This window comes from Glycine soja, chromosome 1 (assembly GCF_004193775.1).
Source record: "Glycine soja cultivar W05 chromosome 1, ASM419377v2, whole genome shotgun sequence".
In the NCBI taxonomy this organism is placed as follows: Eukaryota; Viridiplantae; Streptophyta; class Magnoliopsida; order Fabales; family Fabaceae; genus Glycine; species Glycine soja.
The window spans coordinates 11,094,176-11,101,324 of NC_041002.1; positions in this window are offsets into that span (position 1 = coordinate 11,094,176).

A 7,149-nucleotide genomic window follows, 5' to 3' on the forward strand; every position below is an offset into this window, starting at 1 on the left:
ATTTTTTATGCTTTTGAAAGATTAATTTTTTAATAACAACAACAACAACAACAACAAAAAGGTCGTTAAGGCATTGGACCTTAAACGATCTCAAGTGACTTTGATGAGGAGAAATTCAGTTATGCGTTGATTTTATCTTGGTTTTAATTATTAACTTCCAATCTCTTTAAAGACAACTTTACGATGCTAACGATCGGTTAAGGTTAAACTTTACAAAAGAAATGAGATTACCTATGATAGAAGGAGGAGATGAATATGCCTAGGCGAGCTAGTTCCTTTACCCTAAAGTCTTTTGGTGGCCTAGGCAAGCCAGAGGCTAGTCTGGGCGAGCTAAGGTCCGACCGATGCAGTTCGGCTAGTGAGAATCAAAACATCAATGAATGATAGTTCCCAAACGAAATTAGGGTCTGACAGTTGCCCCTCTTTACTTATCTTTTATCGAAAATGAAAAGTTAAGTATAGATAAGGACAATAATTTCATTCGAGTGATCTTGCTATCCGACCGGCAATTGGCAAAACCAAGGAAGTGAAACCTGTAAGAAGAACAAACGGATATCGACATGGAAGTATCAAAAGTATTAAGCAAAAGGCGTTGTAGTTTTGCACAACAAAATATGAGACATTGAAGTCTTTGGGAATGTAAAAGACTAAAGACATTGAAGTCTTGAAATGTAAAGACTGAAAACATTGAAGTCTTGAAAATGTAAAGACTGAATACATTGAAGTCTTGAAATGTAAAGACTGAAGACATTGAAGTCTTGAAATGTAAACACTGAAGACATTGAAATCTTGAAATGTAAAGAGTGAAGACATTGAAGTCTTGAAATGTAAAGATTGAAGACATTGAAGTCTTGAAAATGTTAAGACTGAAGACATTAAAGTCTTGAAATGTAAAGACAAAAGACATTGAAGTCTTGAAATGTAAAAGACTGAAGACATTGAAGTCTTGAAATGTAAAAGACTGAAGACATTAAAGTCTTGAAATGTAAAGACTGTAGACATTGAAGTCTTGAAAATGTAAAGATTGAAGACATTGAAGTCTTTGAAATGAAAATGTAAAGACTGAAGACATTGTAGTCTTTTGAAAGTGTAAATGACTGAAGACATTGAAGTCTTTGAAATGTTTCACTAAAATGTGAACACGCTTGGTGAAGAAATCAAACCCCCAAACCAATTAGAACAACACACATTTTTTTCAAAAATAATGCGACAAAGGAGGAATGAAGCATATAGATAGAATTTCTCATAACCAATAATGAGATTAAGACATTTGCATTTCGTTTCTAAAGGAGCATTAGAAGAAATACTGGGTCCAACAAAATAGAGGAAAACCACACAAAGGTGTATAAATCTCCACACAGGCAAGTGTTTCATCTTAATTCCAAATCACAGATATGTCATAAATTGATTTTGCAAGTCATTTCCCATCTAATCAAAGATAATGTGCATAATCATCATGGATCAATAGGACTTTTTAAGGTCGAACTTGTAGGAAATTTTGGCTTTAGTTGCTCTGGTCTTTCTTTTCTTGGTGTGAGTGGGAGAGCAGGCATAAAGATTTGGTTAGTAACTTAAATGGGCGATCACTTCCTATCCCCTCATGTCTTGACCGAGTTATTATTGTTTCCCTTCCTTTTACTATTTACAACAACTCTGCACACAGTTTAGACATTGTTTGTTCTAAAGAACTTGTTTTTTCTTTTTTATTTTCCTTTTTACTCTTCTCCATTTTTGATTGATTTTTTTTCTTCTTTTTTCTTTCTTTCTTTTTTTTTCCTTTTTCTTTTTATTTTTATTTTCCTTTCTTCTCTTCTTTTTGATGAACATTTAACTTCCCTCAAAAATCCATGACTAACCAAAAGATGGTAGAAATCTCCCTTGGAAGATTTCCCTGCTATCTTATCCTAGGGTAGGGTTGGAAACTTTCATCCTAGGTCAGGATTCTGGTAAAAATCAAATGTCTGGCTTAAAAGGCTTGCAAATGGAAGAAAATAATGTATATTGGGACAACTATTTGGCCAATGGCTTAGAAAGAATGAATGCCCAGATCACTTCCATGAATCATATGCTATGACAATTATAAATTCATGCAAAATCAATTATAGAACATATCCATGCGGACACTCAATATAAAATTTGTGGTCACGCAATCACTAAGGCTTAGGGTCTGTTTTTGTGACACCCTCTACCCCTCACATATATACTAATAAAGGAATAAAAATTCAAATATTAATTAAAAATATTTTTAAAACATTTTTTTTTCGAAACAAGTCTTTCAAAGGGGAAAAAGACTCACATTCATTTTCTTCTACATCATATTCAAACTTGTCCGAATAAATAATAAAGTAATCTCAACTCAAATAAGGTCGTCTAAGCTTCATACAATTAATATAGAACCTATATCCTAATGTCACATCCTATCAAAACGTTGTGTTCCCGTGTCCTCTAGCATGAGGTTCTTCATAGTCATCCACCTATTCATTTGCTCCCCCGAACACAAGTTCAAGATCATCACAGGATCCAAACACAACAACACACAGGGAGTGAGTTATCACATTCTTAGCTAATAGAGAAACAAAACAATTAAATATACATATTATATAAATGAAATACCATTTGCTTAAACATAGCTAACGTAATTTCACCACTTTGTCATTCAAAATTCACTTTTCAATCATCAATCACATTACACAAGAATTCCACACTCCGATCAAGATATAATAACACATCAATTTCATAATAAACAATTAGCAAGCGTATGCAACAGTTATACTAAGACTCAATCCTATATACAATGTGGTACCATGTCAGTGAAAACCCATCCTGGGGCGCTTAGGAGTACATAACAAGACACACCACACAATGGGTTTGTCAGGTCACTCTCACTAAGTAAGATCATAGGGAGACCAGTCAGGGTCACAATGTTTTGCGAGAATGCTCCAACCATATGGGATCAGCATAGGTTTAAAGGAGCACTCAAACCCGGTGACCCCTAAGGCCTACACTCTGAAGAGTCCGTTAGGGCCTCTCCCTCCTAATTCAGGTCCAACCCCTAAAATAATTTTAGCACACAGACACTGCTCATGAATTATACAATACTCACGACCTCACACTCGTGTTTTAAACACGTACAACATATTGCGCTACAATTTAGCACTATTTCCTAAATAGGAAACCTACACTTTCTCTTTAACACTGGTTCCTAAATAGGAAACCTACATTTTCTCTTTAACACTGCGCATTTACACTTTTCTCAAGATAACACTGGTCGGGTTATTGTACAATTCACAGCTTACAACACAAATAATGTCGCATCAAGAGTTAATCACACACTTATTCACACAACCAAAACTCATTCACAATTTCACATCTCATAATGTCACAATCCACCCTCACATGTTTTTACGTATCTCACAATTCGACACCTGTTCTACTTTACACTTTTACTCAATCTCAATAACAATATTATAATCTCAAGGCAACATATTATTTCACAATTCATCACATATTTCATTTATAAGCACTGCTCATGAATTATACAATACTCACGACCTCACACTCGTGTTTCAAACATGTTTAACATATTGCGCTACAATTTAACACTGGTTCCTGAATAGGAAACCTACACTTTCTCTTAAACACTGCGCATCAACGCTTTTCTCAAGATAACACTGGTCGGGTTATTGTATAATTCATAGCTCACAATATAATTATTGTCACATCAAGTGTCAAACACACATACTTATTCACAATCAAATATCATGCCCACAATTTAACATCTCATAATATCACATTAACCATCTCATTTTTACATGTATCTCGTAAATTGACACATTCAACTTTGTACTAAATCTTCACAATGATATTATAATACCATTATAATAACTTATTACACCTTATAACTCATATACACATCACACAATAATAATATTTGCATGATACAAAATATATATATGTATATGTATATAGTAAATTAAACTACATTGTTTTTAATCAAAGAATTTCTATAACAATTAAGCTAATATTACATCAAAAGAAATTACCACTAGGCATTAACCTTACAATTTTCTTTAATTTATTATTCTAGTACTAGAATAATTATATACACATAACATGTTGATCATCGTCGTAGATAAATTAGAACAAGATAATAATTTATATAAAATAAGTCATTGAATAATATTATTTAAAATATAATTTATGTTAATAAAAATAGTTTAATTTTTCTAAGGGGTTCACACTCAACACAAGAACACATCAATTTCATAGCAATTTCTCATTGGGACATCAAATGATTCATCAAACATATATAATTCACTGTAATAATTATAAGGATAAAATGAAAATTGCGAAAACACCCAAAAACCCATTCTAATTGATATCTCTAAGGATCCCTACACATGTTCTCACTAATCCCCAACTGTGAATAACTCATCCCTTACCTCTAAGCGGACTCACGTGTCTTCTGACAGCGATAGCGGCATTTCTAGCGGTTCCCTGAGATTCCTCCAGTTTTTCCTCCGACTGCTCCGATAGAGTTCCCAAACGTTAGAGAGACAGAGAAGGGATTGAAGCCTCCACTTGTACTATCTTCATGCAATTCCTTTTTCTCCCTCCACGAATATTACCTCCCAAATCCCAACGGTGAAACTGTGCGCTATTGAATTTCAAACAATATATCCAAATTTCATGAAAATCCAACGGTTAACGAAACCGGAATCGTAGTTTTACTGAGACTGTTTTTGGGTTTCTGCGGGAAAAAAGAAAGCTACGATGCGAGGGGTATTTCTCTTAGCTCCGACATGTGTTTGCAATTCCCAACGGTGAGAATGCTCGGAATTGGGTTGCGAACGTGGTGCTCAAATTCACGACGATCCAACAGTGAATGAGTTCGAGATAATCATTTTTCTGAGACAGGTTTGGTGGACTGCGGAAAAAAGAAAGGGTTTTGAGAGGAGAAGGGGAAAAACGAAAATGAGGGAAAAAAGAGGCACCGTCGGTGTGAAAACTGACCTAACGCTATTTATAGTTATGTTTACTCTATTTATTTATTTATTTATTATTTTATAAAAACAAACTCTATTTTATTCTCTATCAAACAAATAAATGAAATACTATTTTTATTTTCTCTCAAATCATTATTTTAATTAATAATTATATCTCCTTATTTATTTATTTATAAAATCTCATCATTTTTTTTTTCTAAAACTCTATTTATTTATAAATAATAATAATTTTTTTAAATTAGCTTACGAAAAATGTGATGTTACAGTTTCCACATTCGAATCAAATCAGTGTTTCAACAATTGTTTTTTTATCAGGTCTATGCAAAACATCCGAGTCCATTTGGCATTCGGGAAAGTCCTTCATTATTTTCACCCTCAAGATACACACTTTTTTAAAACCCTTTTTTGTTGTATTTTGACCCACAAAATTTTTGGAGAATACTGGTGATTGTATCTTTTTAAAAAAGCATGCTAGTTTCAGAAAAATTTTGAAACCCAGACAGAGTTGTAATCCGAGACTACACTATAAAAATTGAAGAGCACACAAAAATAGAAATGAAACCACACGTAAGTTCTTTCAGTTTTTTTTTTTTTGTTTCAAACAATCATCATGAAAAAATAACATAACAAAGTACTGAAAGCGATAAATAAGATAAAGACAAGTTCACAAATTTAGAAGGTCCTGGTTGGGAAGCTCAGTCTCCTCAAAGGAAGAATCCATCACACTTGCCATATATCCATCCTGATGGAAGCTTGCTTGTGGAGCTTCTATGGAAGCTGGATCTTCGAGCTTCAATGAGGTCCTTCAATGGTGATTTTTCACCATAGAGATGCAGCGGAAGGCAAAGGAGAAGAGGAGAGGGGAGGCACCATCCACTAGGGAATAAGCCAAGGAAGAAGGAGCTTCACCACCAAGAATTGCCTTGGATAAGAAGCTTGAAGAGGATGCTTTAATGGAGGAAAAGAAAGAGAGAAGGGGGGAGCACGAAATTGAAGGAATAAAAGAGGGAGAGAAGTGGAACTTTGAAGTATGTCTCACAAGACTCTCATTCATCAAAGTTACAACAAGTGTTACACATGCTTCTATTTAAAGACTAGGTAGCTTCCTTGAGAAGCTTTCTTGAGAAAACTTCCTTGAGAAGCTTCTTTGAGAAAACTTCCTTGAGAAGCTAGAGCTTAGCTACACACACCCCTCTCATAACTAAGCTCACCTCCTTGAGAAGCTTCCTTAAGAAGATTCCTAAAGAAGCTAGAGCTTAGCTACACATACCTCTCTAATAGCTAAGCTCACCTCCTTGAGATGAGAAGCTAGAGCTTAGCTACACACCCCCTATAATAGCTAAGCTCACCCCCATGACAAAAAACATGAAAATAAAAAAAAAATTCCTTATTACAAAGACAACTCAAAATGCCCCGAAATAAAAGGCTAAAACCCTATACTACTAGAATGGCCAAAATACAAGGCCTTGACGAAGGAAAAACCTATTCTAATATTTACAAAGATAAGCGGGCTCATACTTAGCCCATGGGCTCGAAATCTACCCTAAGGCTCATGAGAACCCTAGGGCCTTTCCTTGGATCTCTAGCCCAATCTACTTGGAGTCTTCTAACCAATGCCCTTACGGGGTAGGATTGCATCATTCCCTCCACCTTGGAAAGGATTTGACCTCAAATCCCGAGGTTCTTCATACTCTGGGCTCCTTCCCTCAACACCTGTAAAAAGAACAAAAACGAATGTATTAGTGGTGTTTGGTATGTTGAAGTAAGGTAAGGTCTGAAAACCCATTTCCTGGGCATCTTCCCATGAAGGAACATGGTTTCTCACCAACTCAATGAGTGGTGCTACAAGTATAGAAAAATATGGGACAAACCTTTTGTAAAAGTTTGTTAAGTCATGGAAGCCCCAAATTTTTCTTATACTTGGTGGAGTGAGCCACTCAGGAATGACCTTTATTCTCTTAGGGTTCATGGGAACCCGTTGATCACTATTTGAAAAATTAAGAAAAGTAACGCAATAAAACATACCTTTTTCTGTATTTTCATATTGATTATTCCTACCAAAAAGTATGACAAACCTAAGGTGTCCCATATGAGTACCTAAGTTTGTATTGAAACTAAAAATAAGAACAAACCTACCTAATGG